Source organism: Macrobrachium rosenbergii, chromosome 55 (genome assembly GCF_040412425.1).
Source record: "Macrobrachium rosenbergii isolate ZJJX-2024 chromosome 55, ASM4041242v1, whole genome shotgun sequence".
Lineage (NCBI taxonomy): Eukaryota > Metazoa > Arthropoda > Malacostraca > Decapoda > Palaemonidae > Macrobrachium > Macrobrachium rosenbergii.
The window spans coordinates 18,732,522-18,750,429 of record NC_089795.1 but is presented as its reverse complement, the minus strand read 5'-3'; the positions used below and the strand labels follow the sequence as shown (position 1 = coordinate 18,750,429).

The following is a 17,908-nucleotide window of genomic DNA, read 5'->3' as shown; positions in this document are numbered from 1 at the left end:
GAACAGGTCTACCAGAGGTTGACCCCAAAGTCTCCACAGCGACTTGCACACTTCTTCGTGCAAAATCCACTCTGTGGACAGAACCTGGTGCTTCCTGCTCAAGGAGTCCGCTCTCACGTTGAGGGCTCCCTGAATGAATCTCGTTAGGAGCAGAATCTTGTGCTTCTCTGCCCACAAAAGGAGGTCTCTTGCTACCTCGCTGAGGGAGTAAGAATGAGTGCCCCCCTGTTTTTTTATGTAAGACAACGCTGTGGTGCTGTCTGAATGAACCAGAACTGTTTGTCCCTGTACGAATGGTAGGAAGTGTACGAGACTCAGGTGGATTGCTTTCAACTCCTTCTTGTTGATGTGCCATTCTTTTTCTGTCGCATTCCACAAACCTGAAATTTCTTTTACACCCAACGTCGCTCCCCATCCTACTTCTGACGAGTCTGCAAACAGTTCGTGGTTCGGGTTCGACGGAAATAGAGAGAGACCTTTCTCTAATTTTCTTCGATCTAACCACCACCTTAGATCCTCCTTGATAAGGTCCGAGATTGGAAAGGAGAAGGAGTCTGGAAGCGTTTTCCTGTTCCATTGCTCCCTGAGGTAGAATTGAAGGGGCCTCATGTGAAGTCTCCCCAGGGAGACAAACTTTTCTATTGACGCCAGAGTTCCCAGGAGGCTCATCCAAGCCTTTGCGGAACAGGTATCCATATCCAGAAAGTTCTGGACTTTTGCGAGACAGTCCGAGATTCTTTGATCTGACGGAAAAGCCAGAAAAGGAACTGTTTCCAGTCTCACTCCTAAATAGATCCTGGATTGTGAGGGAGATAGGTGAGACTTCTTCCAATTGATTAGAAGTCCTAGCTTCTGTGTCAAGTCGAGAGTTACTTTCAAATCCTCCAAGCACTGAGACTGAGACTGGGAACAAAGGAGCCAATCGTCTAGATAGAGAGAGATCTTTATTCCTCTGAGATGAAGAGCTTTGGCAACAGTGGACATAACTCTTGTGAATACTTGAGGGGCTGTGGACAGACCGAAGCACAGAGTCCTGAACTGATAAGTCTTCTCCTGGAAAACGAAGCGAAGAAACTTCCTGGACGCGGGATGGATCGGAATGTGAAAGTAAGCGTCCTGCAGATCTATTGAGACCATCCAATCCCGGACGAAGAGAATTGAGGACGGATTGCGTCGTCTCCATCGAGAAACTGGTTTTCTCCACGAAAAGGTTGAGAGAACTCACGTCCAGGACTGGTCTCCAGCCGCCTGAGGCCTTTGGAACAAGAAAAAGGCGGTTGTAAAAGCCTGGAGAGTTGACTTCTTCCACGATCTCTATCGCTCCTTTTAAAAGCATGGAGTCTACTTCCGCACTCAGAACCGAGCATTTTTCTAAGTTGCTGGAATATGCTGTCAAAGCTAAAGGTTCTGTTGCAAGAGGGGGCCTCTTGAGGAAGGGGATAGAATATCCTTCCTTTAGCACGGACGTGGTCCACTGGTCCGCTCCGATCTCCTCCCAAATTTGCCAGAACTGCTGAAGTCTGGCTCCTACTAGTGCATGGAGGACATGCAGATCACTTTTTAATTGAGGGTTTGATAGCCTTGGAGACAAATCTTGCTTTGCCCCGGAAACGAGATCCTGTACGGTTGAGGGGCCTGCCACGAAAGGGCCTATCTTGATTAACTAGAGGACGAGTTTGCGCTGGCAGAGAAGGTTGAGGAGCTTTTGGTTTATGAGTGGATTGCGCCAAAAGGTCCTGTGTGGACTTCTGAGTAAGGGATTTCGACACTTCGGCCACAAGTTCTTGAGGGAAAAGGTACTTCTTATCCAGAGGTGCGAAAAGAAGAGCCGATCTTTGAGTCCTAGAAACTCCACGAGCGACAAAAGAGCACCAAAGTTGTCGCTTCTTAAGAACTCCTAACGTGAAGATGGAGGCTAACTCAGACGCACCGTCACGAATCCCTTTATCTAAGCAGGACATAACAGAAGAGAAATCATCGAAATGCGCTTCGAAAGACCAAAAGACTTTACCTTCCTACCCAAAGCGCCAATAGTCCAGTCCATAAAACTGATGACTTCCAAAAACTCGGAAAACGTTCTTCAAAAGGTGGTCCAACTCTGAAGGAGAGAAGAAAATCCGAGCCGAGTTCATCGCAGAACGACGAGTAGAATCAACGAGACTGGAGAAGTCTCCCTGAGAGGAGGCAGAAGCTCCCAGAGAGAAAACTTCCCCAGTGTCGTAGCAAGCCTTCGTCTTAGTAGAAAGCTTGGAAGGAGGGAAGCAGAAAGTGGTTTTCCCCTGATCACGTTTGTCTTCCAACCAGGAGTTCATTTTCTTTAATGCCTTTTTGGCTGAAATAGAAAGCACTAACTTCATAAAGGAAGAGGTAGGAGGCTTCGAGTCTCTTGCGTACTGAGAGAGAGGGGAAGCCGGAACCGCAGGTGCAAAATCCTCAGGAAAATTATCAATAAAGAAGCGAAGAAGCTTCTTATAATCCGAGCGAGAGGAGTCTGGTTCATCTACAGGAAACTCTTCCACAACTTCTTCCTCAGACGAAATAGGAGAAAAACCTTCCGCTTGCACATACACATCTTGTGAAGGAGGAGTAGGAGCCTGAATAAGAGCTTGAGGAGGAGCCTGAGCCTGAGTAGGCGCCACAAGAGGAGCCTGAACTGGCGCCACAAGAGGAGCCTGAACTGGCGCCACAAGAGGAGCCTGAACTGGCGCCACAAAAGGAGCCTGGGATGGCGCCTCACCTGGCGCTACCTGAGGCGCTTGAGCCTGAGAGAGCGCTAAATCTTGAGGGAGCGCCTGAGCCTGACTAGGCGTACGAGCCTGATCCTGAGCCTGAACAAAAGGAGGATCAAGAGACACAGATCGAGGAGGAGCTTTCGTACTGGGCGCTCCGAGAGCTCGAGACGAAGGAGGAGGCATCAAATACACTTCAGAAGGCTTTGCTGGAGAAGAACCAGGCCTTCCGAGCCCGCCAAGAATGCTTCCAAGTTTCTTGTGCATCGCTCGAAGAAAGTCATGAGTAGACGAGGATCCAACTGGGGAACGATGATCAGTAGAGCCAGGATCGTGATGAGGAAGAGGCGCAGAAGCCACAATAGGCTTTACGTGAAAACCAAAGGAGAAACACCGGGAACGCTGGGCAATACCGAATGGGAAGTCTTATACCTCTTGCGCACATGAGCCTTGCGCCTGGGAGAAGACTCTTCTGACGACGAAAATCTCTCCGGACTCTCCCAAAAACTACAGGAAGGCTGTGATAAGCGAAATGGCTTCTTCTTCTGAACCGCTGAAGGCGAAAGATTCCTGGACCTCTTCAATGGTCTAGACTCGTCGGGAAATCTCCAGCCTCTGCGAGGCGAATCACTGGAGCTTGAAGAAAGACACTTCCTTGAGTCGCCTTTCCAACGGCACTCTGAAACAGCCTGGGAAACAACAGGACTGTTCGAGGGGGCGGCTGCTCGTGAGCAGACCCCACTCGCCTCCCTTGGACTTTCAGCATGTCTTCTCCCAGGAGCAGGGGAGCTTGACAGAGGCTTAGGTCTAGGAGAACGAGTAGGCCGAGCAACCACCTCCTCCACCACACTAACACTTTGCACTGCACTTAAATTATTCACAATATCTTGGAAAGAATCCATACGCTCATGAAGGGATTTCACATTAACGCCAATATCCTCCATGGCGCCAACAATAAGGTTAAATCTGGCGTCCATCTGGACTTGATACTCAGACACGGTAACGGGTTCAGGGATATCAGAGTCAGGAATAGGAATATTAGTAGCCACAGGGATATTAATAGAAGTTTCCTGCATAGCTAAGGGAGATTCCGGTTTCTGAGAGAGAGAAGATGAACTTCTAGCTAAAGCTTTCCTGGCTCTATCTTTCTCAAGTTTCTTTACATACTTAGATAGAGCCTTCCAATCTTTTTCAGTCATACTGACACATTCATCACACTTCCTCTCATATGAACATTCCTGACCTCTACAAGCCACACAAATTGAATGAGGATCAAGACTAGCCTTGACCAACCTCGTCTTACAGCCTTTGCTGCATACCCTAAAGGTATAAGACCCAGAATCTGACATAATTATCAGAAAACCTGACTAAATAGGTGACAAAAATAAACTGGCAAAGCCGCAAACCAACAAGAGAGTACTTCACCAAGTGAAAACAGCTCGATGTAGGCAGAAACAATGAAATTTCGCTCGAGTACCGACAACAATGTCGCCGGCGTGACGGCAAAATTATTCTGAAGCATGTTGGAATAGTTCCTGGTACCCCGACAGAGGGCAGGTAAGGGCAATCACCCGATATTCGGACTGGCGCTGCCGCGCGTTTTGAAATTTTGCCGTGACGTCAAAGACTAAAGCTATATGTAACTAACAGGTAAGTTGTATGTGTTAAAAACAGTAATTACATAGCTATAGTTTCTAACTAAGGCAAGCTTTTTTTCAAAATTACATAGGTGAATCCTACTATGGGAGTAATGGGAATGACTTAGCAGATAACCTCATTGTATTTGTGCCCTATGTCCATCAGAGGGGAGGAGGGTAAGGTCTGATTCTGGTAATGACTTTAAATTATATGAAACTTAATTTTATTGAAACAATTTCATATAAGTAACTTCCTTACATGTAATCATATAGCTGAATCCCACACACTGTGAATACTGCAATCTGGACATATTCATCTTAAACATTAATGATATGGTAATGACTTTGAAACAAAAAAATTGCTAGCATTGAAGACAAGCTTTGCATTCCCCTACCAGATAGCTACTGCAGGTGAATACTGCCTCTGGTTGGCGTATGTAAGTGCCCTTGCCCTGGGAGCAGTACCAACAAAAACAACCAGACAACACTGTCACCTACACCGAAAAAAACCACAACCCATCCATTGAGATTGGTGGGTACTCAGGGTACATTGTACCCCCTGGCTCCCAAAACTCGACACACCTTACTTCAGGGCAAAGAGATAATAGGAGAAAAAGAGATTCCTATCCTTCCTTCCCCAATACCATGCCAGCCACTGATAATGGCCCAAGGTACTGCAATTTTCAAACACTGTTTCAGCTTCTTTCAAATAGTGAGATGCAAAGATCAATTTGTACTTCCAATGGGTCGACTGCAGAATGGAAGTGAGGGACATGTTGTCCCCTGGCTAATAGAGGTAGAGACTGGTTAAACGTCAAGAGCTTTCACTTTGAAAGTAGGCAAAATGTCCTCCTGAATCTGAGAATGCACCTCAGAAATCAGGTCCCTTTGATGAAGAACGACAATGCATTCTTGGTCTGAGGATGAGATGGATGCTTGACAGAACACCAGAAGTTGCTGGATGGCCCTCTGATCTTCTCGGTCCTGCTCAGATAATACCTCAGTGCTCTAACAGGACAAAGAACCCTTTCTTCTCCTCAGGGTCAAGGATTTCATTAAATTCTTAATGGAGAAAGAATGGGGCCAGGGCTTGGACAGGTCCTCATTCTTGGCAAAAAACCAAGGGTAAAGTAGCAAACTGCATCTCCTTGGGAAAAAACCTACCATTTATTGATGGCCTGGATCTCACTAATATGTTTGGCAGTAGCCTGAGGCCACAAGGAAGAGGGTCTTCTGAGTGAGGTTTCTCCGAGAAGAGGAATGGAGGGGTTCAAAAAGGGACCTGTTAGCCACTTCAAGACAACATCCAGGTTCCAGGAGACCAGAACTAATCCTTCTTTCTTGGAAGTGTCAAATGGACTTGATGTGGTCATTAAGATCCAGATGGATTGACACATCAGACCTCTGTGTTTTAACACTGAGCTAAACACAGGCTTGATACCCCTTAATGGTGGAGGACAAGAAACCCTAGATTTCCTCAGATAAAGAAAGAAATCTGCAATTTGAATTAAAGATGTCTCAGAAGAAGAGATGTTATGTCTGAGAAATCTTCGAAAACTGTCCTCTTAGCCTGGTAAACACAGCTAGAAAATTGATGTCTGCATCTTGCAATAGCCTCTGCAGCTCCTCTTGAAAACCCTTTCATTCTGACAAGCTTTCAGACAGTCTAAAGCCTGCCAGGGCAAGAGCAGAAAACCTTCTGGTATCTCTGAAGTGAGGTTGTCTAAGTAGAGACAGTTTATAGGGGAAGGAGTCTCGGAAAGTCCATCCACAACCGTGGTAGGTCCTGGAACCATTCTTTCATGGGCCAGAAAGGGGCTACGAGAGTCATTGTAACATTGCGATGAGCCCAAGACTTATTCAGCACTTCCCTAACCATGTTGAAGGGTGGAAAGGCATAAAGATCCAGGTGGGACCAATCTTGCAGCATGGCATCTGTCACCCATGCCAGAGGGTCTGGGGCCTGGAAACAAAAGAGATGAAGGCAATGTTCCTTGAGGTGGCAAACAGGTCCAATGTTGGTCTGGCCCATAGTATCGCAAAGATCTTGGCAGACCAGGGGATCCAAGGCCCACTTGGTGGGAAGGACCTGCTTCTGGAGGTTCAGTTCGTCTGCCAAAATATTGAGTTTCCCCTGAATAAATCGAGTGACCAGACGTCACTCGATTGATTTTGATCTGCCCACAGGAGAAGATCTCTTGTTGTCTGGCAGAGAGAAAATGAATGAGTGCTGCCTTGCTCCTGGATGTATGCGTTAGGGCTGTGGTGTTGTCTGAATGGACTACCAGCCTTGTTGTGGTCAGGGCCAAGAAGCACCAAAGCCCCAAGTGAAATGCTTTCAACTCTCTGACGTTATGTGAAGGTTTGTTGCTCTGGAGACCACGTCCCAGAAACTTAATGGTTCCCCAAGAGGACTCCCAACCTAGAACCGAGGCAGTCTGAAAAGAATTCTAGGTCAGGGCTAAGAGGATGAAGGACTTTCCTTCTGAAAGTCTTTCTTTGGACTGCCACCATGCAGGTCCGACTTGATTTCTGGGGTTTATGGAAAACGTGGTAGGTGTCTGGCAGTGTTTCCCTGTCCCAGTTGGCGTTGAGGAAGAATTGCAAAACTCTCATGAGAAGCCTGCCCAACTTGACAAATGTCTTGATGGATGACAGAGTCCCCAGTATGCTTCATCCACTGATGGGCCAAGCAAGATAAAGGGACTAGAAAATACAGATCGTCTGAAGGCAGTTGGCGATTCTCTTGGGGGACATACAAAAAAAGCCAGAGTTAGAATCATCCCCAAATAGAGGAACTCTTGCGACAGGGCCAACTGGACTTCAGAAGGTAGATGATAATTCCCAATTCCTGAGAGAGGAGATGTTCAAGTTCTTTGTGCACTTTTCCCTCAAAAGGGATCAAAGACACAAGTCGTCCAGATATAAACTGATGTTTATACCTATTAAATGGAGCAGTTTTGCTAGAGGAGCAAGGACTCGAGTGATTTGATGGACACCAAAGAGCCTGAAACTGGAAGATTTAGCTGGCACTGGGCTCTCATATGGTACGGGGCACTCGGACGCCACCAGGCGCTCCGAGAGGAGGCAGGCGTTTACACACTGACATGGGGCGCCTGAAAGAGTGTCCTGGAAGACGAACCTTAGATACTTCCTGGAGTCTGGGTGGATGGGAAAGTGGAAGTATGCGTCCTGTATATCCAAGGTTATCATCCAATCACCCGGGATAATGGATGAAAGGACTGACTGGTTCATCTCCATCTGAACTTCGTCTGCCAGACGAAGAGATTGAGGGCACTTATGTTGAGGACTGGCCTTCAAACCCGGATGATTTCGGGACAACAGACGGTAGCAAAAGCCCTCTGAGTTGATGTCCTTGACTTCTTCTATGACTCTTTCGAAGGGGAGAGGAGACCTCATCCAAAAGGGCCAAATTTTCTCCAAGCCTCTTGAGTAGGCTGTCAAAATGAGATGGAGAAGGGACTAAAGGGGATCTCCATGACCAGGATGGAGAAGCCCTCCTTCAGAACCCTGACAATCACTGTTCTGTCCTTCTGATACTCCACTTCTCCCAAAACTTTGAGAAGTCTGGCTCCCATTTGTGCACGGACTTCTTCCTCATTTCTTGGGCAAAGACTTGACCTGAGCTCCCTGATAGTTTTGGCCAAGAAATGGACATTGGAGCAGGTCCTAGAGTGGACTTGATTTGGTTTTACTCCCACGAAAGGGATATTGCCAGAGAAGAGAGATCATCTTAGGAACAAATACAGACAAATCCTTGGGGTGTTTGGAAGAACTGAGCCAAAAGATCCTAAGTCGAGGTCCGTCTATTGTACCCTGAGGGAAGAGGTCCAACTTCCAGGCCTGAGTGACTCCTTTAGTGGAAAAGGAGCACCAAAAACTTTTTTCTTCAAAACCCCCAAAAAGAAAAGAGCAGGAAGTTCAAGAGAGCCATCCCTGATGGTCTTGTCTGCATGAGAAAGGACTCCTAGCCAGTCCGAGGCAAAGTCTCCAACTAAATCGTTGCAATCTTCAATCTTCTTGGCTAGCGCTCTCACCATCCAGTCCAAGAAACTGAAAGCTTCAAACAACTCAAAGAGCTCCTTAACAAGGTGGTCAAGTTCTGCTGACAAAAACATTATTTTCGCCAACGACAAGAATGCCTAGCATAGGGAAAAAGAGCTTCCCTGAGGCTGGAGAAGTCCCCTTGGGAGAAACTCCCAAAGATTAAGATGATGGAGGTGGCTTAGACAAAGGATGCATACCTTGGACTAACTTAGCAGAAAACCACAAAGGAAGCCTACCTTGCTCCTCTTAACAGAAAACCAAGCTTCAATATCTTTAGTGTCTTCCTAGAAAACGAGAAAAGCACCATTGTGGGGAGCCTAGGTCTGTCATCTGGATAGCTCCTCACAGGAAGGTCAAGGTAGGCGAAACTGAGGCTAGCTGGAGCCAAAAAAGGGTAGGAAAGCTCACCTTCAAATATTGAAGGAGAGCTGCATAGGCTAGGAGACACTTGAACAAAGACAAAAGGTGCCTGAGAGGGAGAAAGGGTCAAATCATGAGAAATACTGGCATCCAACAGAAGTACGCTTCAGGAGAGAAATCAGCTAACTACTGTTTAATGGGCAGGAAGGTTGAGGACTGCGTCTTGGTCCTTAAACCGGACTGGACATCGGAGAAGGCAGACAGCATCGCACTCAGGGATTCAGTGGATGAGACTGGGCACTCAGAAAGGCACCTTGCATCACTTCCAAGGAGCTGGGGCCAGGTGCTCAAAAGCATCCACAGAGACTCAGGAAACGTTTGTCTGTCACCTGGGAGCCAGGCAGGCTCAACTGAGGGGCGACTACAGGCACCTGAGAAACCCCACCGGGCTCCTTGAGGCCAAAGTCTTCTCCAGGTTTAGGGAGCTCAGACAGGGACCTTTGTCTAGAGAATGTCCCATGCGGGGATGACTGCAGCCATTTGCATAACACTTTCTCCTGTCAAGACGCTTTCAGTGGCTGTCTGCAATCACCTAGAACAGGCAGCAGAGAATGGTTCCAGCATTGAGGGGGCTTGGCTCTTCAGAGGGCAAGATGCACCTCAGCCTCCATTGGACTTTCAGTATGACTTCTCCCAGGTTTAGGGGAGTATGACAGTGACCTTGGTCTAGGAGAACCGATGGGATGAGTAACCACCTCCTCCACTTCACTGTATCACTACTAGGTTAAATTTCTTGTTTAACCTAGACTCAAGACTGGCAATGGCAAGGGTCAGAACACCCCCAGGAGCCAGGCTCCCTTGGACTGGATTAAAAGTACAATGGCTAGGTTTAGCAGGAGAAAAACAGGAAGGGGTCTAAGAAGGAACTGGTGGGATGAGGGCCACCTCTTCCAACCTGGGCTCTGGAATATTTATCTAAGAGAAGTACTTTCATCAGCATCAGAAGCTGCATTCTTCTTCCTATCACTAACTTGTATTCACTACCAGATTTAATTTTCTTCCACTCAAACTCACTTGGAGCTAGGCAGCTTGACATCAGGCGCCAGGCGCCAGGCAATCATTACATTCAGCACAAGTTCTCTCCTTACTAATAATAGCACCCTAAAAGGGATATGGCAGTCCCTGGTTATCAGCGGGGTTCCATTCTAACCTAGGTGATGATGTCTAATCGCTCAATAACCTTCCTTTTCGATCATCAGCGCATGTTAAGGTGAGATTGTACCAGCGCCAATATGCAATTATTGGTGCAGATAAGCAGAAATCAGTGCATATCAGCACTGAAAATCCGGATCGCCGATAACCAGGGACTGCCTGTATTATGTCTCCTTACTATAAGTCGTATGAAGATTTGATCAATCTGTTTGTAACGAAAACTAGATGAACTTGAATCAAACAGAATAACAACAAAAACTGGAAAACTGATCTTGAAAGCTATCAAAAGCTTGAAGGCTACTCGAAATAAGCAATAATACTTTACCGAAATCCAGTTATACAACTGACCGAAAAATAATGAACAAGGATGCTGCAAACCCCCAATGTTTACTTGAGAGCCGGAAGAAACCGAATACGGTTTTCTGCTATGTCGTTTCCAGTACTCCTGTTAGTGGGTGGGGCTTGTCACCTACACTAAACTATTGAAGTGCTACCGCGATTTTTTAGATAAAGGCTGCCGCACAAGTTAGAAACTATAGCTATGTAATCACTTGGTAAATTACTTATATGAAATACATTTTTCATGATAAAAATGAAATTTTTATGATAAAATAACGTTTCACTTATACTTACCCGGTAGTTACATATAGCTGTCGTCTTTGACGTCACGGCAGTATTCAAATTTCGCGCTAGCGCTATCGTTACAAAAGGTGATCCCTCTACCCCCCTCTATCGGGTATCGGGAACCGTCCCAAGAACACGCTATAAGTTTTTGCCCAACTGCCCAGGTGAGGGGAGGAGGGAGGTTATGATTATGTAACTACCGGGTAAGTATAAGTGAAACGTTATTTTATCATAAAAATTTCATTTTCACTTATACAACTTACCCGGTAGTTACATATAGCTGATTGGCACCTTGAGGAGGTGGGGCACTGGCAGCTAATAAAATTCTTGGAATTATCTACTTGCAACAAGTTAGACATAGGTTCCTTACCTTTAAAGGTAGCTGACTCAGTGGTTACTGCCTCTGTAGTCTGCTGGCCTTTATATTGTGCCGAGAGGATATAAGGGATCCGTGTGTCGGACACAATAAACAACAGTACCTGCCGTCAGAGAACATGGCTGCGTGCACGACAAGTCTGATGCCCTTGATCAGGCGCAGTACAACGAACAACAAAACGAGGGATCACCTAACATTACCATAAAACCAATACCAAAGATTAAAAACTGGAAGATACTAACACATCATGTATCTCCAGGCAACCTTCAAAAACAACAACCCCAACACCAAGGCGAAAATGTTAGTTAAGGAGCGGACTCCTTTTCACCCTCCCCAACACCGTGTCAGTCGCAATAAAGGGCCCCAGCGTGCTGCACTCTTCGAAAACAGTTTGCACGTCCACTAAATAATGCGATGCAAACACTGACTTGCATCTCCAAAAGGTGGACTTAACCAAGTCCTTCACAGATAAGTTTCTGCTAAAGGCTACAGAAGTCGAAACCGCTCTAATCTCGTGCGCTTTACCTTAAGAATACTCATCTCCGAGTCAGCACACTGCTCATGAGCTTCTTTTATCAGGCTTCTCAAAAAGAAAGAAAGGGCATTCTTAGAGAGAGGCCTAGAAGGATCTCTAACCGAGCACCAGAGGTGGTCATTGGGACCTCTGAGCTTCTTCGTTCTCTGAACGTAGAACTTGAGAGCTCTCACAGGGCAGAGGTACCTTTCGGGTTCTTCGGGACCGACCAATTGGGAAAGGTCCTTAATTTGAACTCTCTTGGCCAAGGTCTAGACGGGTCTTCGTTCTTGGCTAAGAAACCAAGAGTAGACATACATACTGCCTTCCCCTTAGCAAAGCCTACTCTTTTGTCAATCGCATGTAGCTCACTTACTCTCCTGGCCGTAGCCAGAGCTACCAAAAAGAGTCTTTTCGTGAGATCCTTCAAGGAGATGTTCGCCATCGGTTCAAAGGACTGAGACCGTAACCATCTCAGCACTACGTCAAGATTCCACGCCACTGGTCTCTTCTGGTCTCTCTTTGACGTATTAAATGATCTAATCAGATCTGAAAGGTCTTGACTCAAAGACACTTCAAGACCCCTATGTCGAAAAGACCGAAGCTAACATGGCTCTATACCCTTTAATGGTAGGTACAGCAAGCTTTTTCTCTCTGTGGAGGAACAAGAGAAAATCGGCCATCTGGGCTATAGACGCCAAGAAGAAGACACGCCTTCTCTTCGACACCAGGACCTAAACTGTGTCCACTTCGCCTGGTAAACATTGTCGGAGGATTCTCTTCTTGGCTTCGCGATAGCTTCCGAGCCTCTCTTGAAAAGCCTCTCTTTCTGATGAGTCTCCTGACAGTCTGCAGGCGACAAGATGAAGAGCGGACAAGTTTTGGTGGAACCTCTGAAAGTGCGGCTGTCTGAGTAAATCTGGTCTCTCTGGCAGAAGTCTCGGAAAGTCTGACAGTAGGTTTAGAAGGTCCGGGAACCACTCCTGGGCGGCCAGAATGGAGCCACCAGAGTCATCCTTACGTTTCGATGGCTTGAGAACTTCGAGATTACTTGCCGCAGGATCTTGAACGGGGAAAGGCATACAGGTCCAGGTCCGACCAGTCCATGAACATTGCATCCACGAAACCGCTTTGTTGTCTGGAACTGGAGAGCAGTAAAGGGGCAGCCGAGTCGTTTTGTCGGTTGCAAAGAGATCTATGAGCGGGCGTCCCCATATCTTCCAAAGCTCCTTGCAAACTAGGGGATGTAAAGTCCACTCGTTGGATAGGACCTGGTTCTTTCTGCTGAGAAGGTCCGCTGCTACATTTTTCTCCCCTTGAATGAATCTCGTTACTAGTCTGGTCCCGATCTCCTCCGTCCAAACTAGAAGCTCCCTCGAGGTCTCGTAGAGGGACCACGAGTGAGTGCCCCCGTTTCCGAATGTATGCCAGAGCGGTCGTGTTGTCCGCCTGGACCAAGACGCATTTGCCTTCCACTTCTTTTTGAAAGGCTAACAGGGCTAAGTGAACCGCTTTTAGTTCCTTTCGATTGATATGCCAGTTTCTCTCTTCTCTTTGCCACTGGCCCGAAACTTCTTTTGTCCCCATAGTCGCTCCCCAGCCCTTGTCCGAGGCGTCGGAAAAAAGAGTTAGGTCTGGGTTCGGAAGCTGAAGAGGAAGTCCTTGTGACAGCCTTCCTTCTGACCTCCACCAACGGAGGCACTCCTTTATCTTTTCCGAAATGGCGAATGTGAAGGAGTCCGGGAACTGTTTCCTGGGCCACTTCTCTTGCAGGTAAAACTGCAGTGGTCTCAGGTTTAAAGCGCCCCAGTTTTACAAACTTCTCCACTGAAGTTAAGGTTCCCACGAGGCTCATCCATTCGCTTCGCGGAACAAATCTTCCTCTGCAGAAAGTCGTCGATCTTCTGCAGGCATGAGGCTATCCGTTGGTTGGACAGAAAAGCCTGAAAAGTCTGAGAGTCCAGACTCACTCCCAAATAGACAATCTGCTGACTGGGAGTAAGGCAAGACTTCTTCTCGTTGATAATGAGGCCTAGAGACTTCGTTAATTGAAGAGTCTTTGATAGGTCCTCCAAACAGCTCTCCCTCGAAGCAGCTTTGAGCAGCCAATCGTCGAGGTACATGGAAACTCGAATTCCTTCCAGGTGAAGATGTCTGGCTACTGACAACAGGATCCTTGTGAAAACTTGCGGGGCTGTCGACAGACCGAAGCAGAGAGAACGGAACTGATAAACCTGTCCCTCGAAGACGAACCTCAGGAACTTCCTTGAAGCTGGGTGTATCGGGACGTGAAAATAAGCGTCTTGGAGGTCTATCGAAACCATCCAATCCCCCTGATGTAAAGACGCCAAGACCGACTGAGTTGTCTCCATGGAGAATTTTGTCTTCTGAACGAAGACATTCAACGCACTCACGTCCAGGACGGGTCTCCATCCCCCTGATGCTTTCGTAACCAGGAACAGACGATTGTAGAAACCTGGAGATAGAGGGGCATGAAGCTGTTCTATCGCTTCCTTCTCCAGCATGGCTCGGACTTCTGAGCGAAGGGCGTCTAGTTTCGCGGAGTTGTGCGAGTACGCCTGTAAAGAAACTGGAGCCTCCACTAAAGGAGGTTTGGAAAGGAAGGGGATGGCATATCCTTCTTTTAAAACTTGGATCGTCCAAGGGTCTGCCGAGATCTGTTGCCACTCTTGCCAGAACCTTTGCAGTCTGGCTCCTACAGCTGAATGGAGGACAAAAGGTTCATTTCTTCTCTGGGGCCGTCGAGGTTCTAGGCGTGGCTTTGCCTTTTCCTCTGGCCCTGCCAAAAACACGTTTAGAGGGTCTTCCTTTATACTGTCCATACGAAAGCGGGGACGAAACACCAAGCTACAGAAGCGGTAGAAAGCACAGGTCTCTTCGCTTTCTTGGCAGACTGCGACAAAAGATCCTGGGTTGACTTCTGGGCTAATGCCTGGGAAATTGCAGCAACTAACTCTTGCGGAAACAGATGAGCCTTGTTTAAAGGAGAAAACAAGAGAGCCGACTTCTGGCTTGAAGAAACACCTTTTGCTAGGAAGGAGCACCAAAGTTGCCTCTTTTGAGAACCCTGTCGTAAATAAATAAAGAGGCCAGTTCTACTGCACCGTCGCAGATGCCCCTATCCATGCAATCCACTACTCCTACCACATCATCCAAGAGCTCGGAAGGAAGATTAAAATCCTTAATCTTCCTGGCTAAGGCCGCAATCGCCCAGTCCAGGAAGCTCACAATTTCAAGAGTCCGAAATACGCTCTTGAAAACTTGATCCAGTTCGGAGGACGTAAAGAAGACCTTCGCAGAATTAAGTGCGGTCCTCCTACTGGCATCCATGAGACTGGAGAAGTCCCCCTGTGCGGAGGCAGCCACACCCAGGGAAAACATTTCCCCAGTCTCATACCAACTCCGATTCGGAAGGAACGACGAGGAGGGGGAAGACAGAAGATGTTCTTTCCAATTTCCCTCTTCTCGGCCAGCCAAGCATCCATCTTCTTAAGGCCTTTCTTCGCTGAGACGGACAGGACAAGTTTGGTAAAATCCGAAGAAGAAACAGAAGCCTTGTCCCTCTTGTACTGGGACCCAGGAGACGGAGGAGCCGCAGGCGAGAACGAATCAGGGAAGTTCTCAATAAAGAACTTCAAGAGCTTCTTGTAGGAAGAGAGTTGCGGAGACTTCTCCTCCTTACACTGCTCCTCTAAGCCCGAGAGGAGTTCGTCAGAAATTGGGGATAAGTCCAGCTGGACAACATCTTCATCCAAGTCTCCTTGAACTGAGACTTGAGTTACACGAAGCGGGGGCTGGAAGGCTAGTGACATATTCTTGCTGTGTCACCGAAGAGATTGAGCCTGTTGAGGAGCCATCGGAGGCGCCAAAGGAGGCGCAGTTGATACAGCAACGAAGGTGGCGCCAAAGCGGAGCCGTCGTTACCACAACGACAGGAGGCGTCAATGAAGGCGCAGCGGCGCGCTACGGAGCGGCAGACATAGTCGTCGAGGCGGGCGCCGCTGGTATCACAGGAGGCGCCAAAGGAGGCGCAATCGGCACAGCAGCCAAAGGTGGCGCCAACGGAGGCGCAAGCGGCGGCGCTACCGGGGCGACAGAACGAGGCGTTGTGGTGGGCGCCGCTGGCATCGAAGGAGGAGCCAAAGAAGAGACTTGATTTTTAGACAAAAGTTGTAAAATCGAGTCCAAACGGGCGTTAATTCCGTCAATCACAAGCTGTTGAGGTTCATCGAATGCTGGAGCAGGCGCCACAGGAACAGGAGTCACAGGAGTCGCTGGCGCCAAAGGAGCAGGCCTCTCAGATGTAATCGTCTGATAGGGAGGATCCGCCGATAACGAATGAGACGAGTCCGACGAAGAAAGCCTCTCGGTTCTGCCCAAAAGCTACAGGAGGGGGGAAGGATCCTCCAGAAGAGCCTTCTTCTTAGGAATCTTCAATGGAGAAAGCAGACGAGACCTCTTCAAAGGTCTAGAAGAGTCAGAAACGCCAACCTCTAGGCGGGAGGAACTCCAACTGGATCCACTCGACACTCGCCGCTCCTCACCTTTTCGGTGGTGAGGGCCAGCAGCCTGGGAAGCGGCAACAGGACTGCTTGAGGGGGCAACTACTGGGGAGCAGGTCCCACTCACCTCCTTTCGGCTTTCGCATGCCTTCTCCCTGGAACCTGGGAGCCTGACAGGGGCCTAGACCTGGGAGCGTGAATGGGCCGAGAAGCTACCTCCTCCACAACACTTACACAAGGCACAACACTCGCATTATCACTGCGGTCTACTAACTGCTGCAAATTGTCCCCATTTTCTGCATGGAAGACATAAACGCATTAAGGACTGACACGGTATCAGGATTGGGAGAAACGGTGTCCGGGTAGGTAAAACTACAGGAACTACCGGGGAGCAGGGATAATAGGATTTACAAAACCCTTGACTACCTCCTGACCTGACGAAGACCTAGAAGAGGCCTTCCTAATCCTATCTCTTTCTAGCTTCTTCATGTACTTCCCCAAAGCACTCCAGTCAGACAAAGTTAGAAGTTCACACTCGTTACAAGTCAAATCAGCAGAACATTTTTGCCCCCTGCATGAAAAGCACGAAGTGTGCGGATCTAGACTAAGCTTAACAAGCCTGGTTTTGCAGCCTTTGCTGCAAAACCGGATACCACTAGAACCAGAATCAGACATAATAGTCTAACTAATAATAACTCTTAAAGCAATAACTAGCGCCAGCAAAAAAACAAAAACCGAGTACTTCACCAAAAAGGAATTAGAAGTTCGAATTGTTGAGAAATACTACCAGCAGCAGAACCGTATTACGGTTCGCACGGCAAAAACTAATGACGTGTTCTTGGGACGGTTCCCGATACCCGATAGAGGGCGGGGTAGAGGGATCACCTTTAAACGATAGAGCTAGCGCGAAATTTGAATACTGCCGTGACGTCAAAGACGACAGCTATATGTAACTACCGGGTAAGTTGTATAAGTGAAAAAAGTATTTACTAATTTTCAAATATTAATACTGTATTCATGAAAACAGCAAAATATCAATAAAATGTATTTTTTTTAATGCATATTAAATATTTAGGTACTGTACAGTACTAGTGAACTGAGAGTGTTTCACCTATGTACTGTAAAAAGAAAACAGGACTGCTTCAATAATGTACGAGAGAAAATGGCCATGCTAGAATGTATGCCGGTCACGAATAGTTTACACACTTAGCTGTAAGCCGAATATTTTTAAGGGTATTATTATAAGATGACTTTGAAATGATAAAGTATTTTAGGATGATAGTTTAAGGTACATTTGGTGTACAATGAGAGTTTGGTGTACAATGACAGTTTAAGATACACATTTGGTGTTTGAACTATTAAAATTGGCAGTTATAAATGGTGTAGAAGGGGTCTTGGGTGTTTGAACTGTTAAAATAGACAGTTATAAGCATTTTTAGAGGGGGATGTCAAGTGCTCGTGGATTTTAGCTATTCATGGGTGGTTGTGGTGCCTATCCCCAGCGAATACTGGGGGTTGACTGTAAGCATTTTTACGTTTACAGCTCGAGTCACTGCAACTTCCCACATATGTAACTGTATAAGGATCATAAGCAAAAGAGTTAAATTGCTGTTTCCATCTCAAGCCAGGATTACTCCTACAGTAATGTATATAGGAGCAATTATTTGCATTTTTGTGGAAACAAACACAAATTCCCAAAAAATACAATGTTGGCTACCTGTTGAGAAAAAAAATGGTAATGCTGAACATAAATAGCTAGCTATTTAGTACATAATAAACAATTGGTAGTACATAAATAACTAACAACAGCACATGATAAATTACTGGTAATAGTACATATACAACTAGCTACAGTGTATAAGTAA

The 17,908-nt window shown here is 47.0% G+C and overlaps 1 protein-coding gene across 1 annotated transcript in view; it reads right to left on the bottom strand.

Annotated features, from left to right (window-relative positions):
* Nucleotides 1-17,908, bottom strand: part of mei-41 (meiotic 41) — a 593,070-nt gene that overhangs the window by 563,876 nt on the left and 11,286 nt on the right. The window lies entirely within an intron of this gene.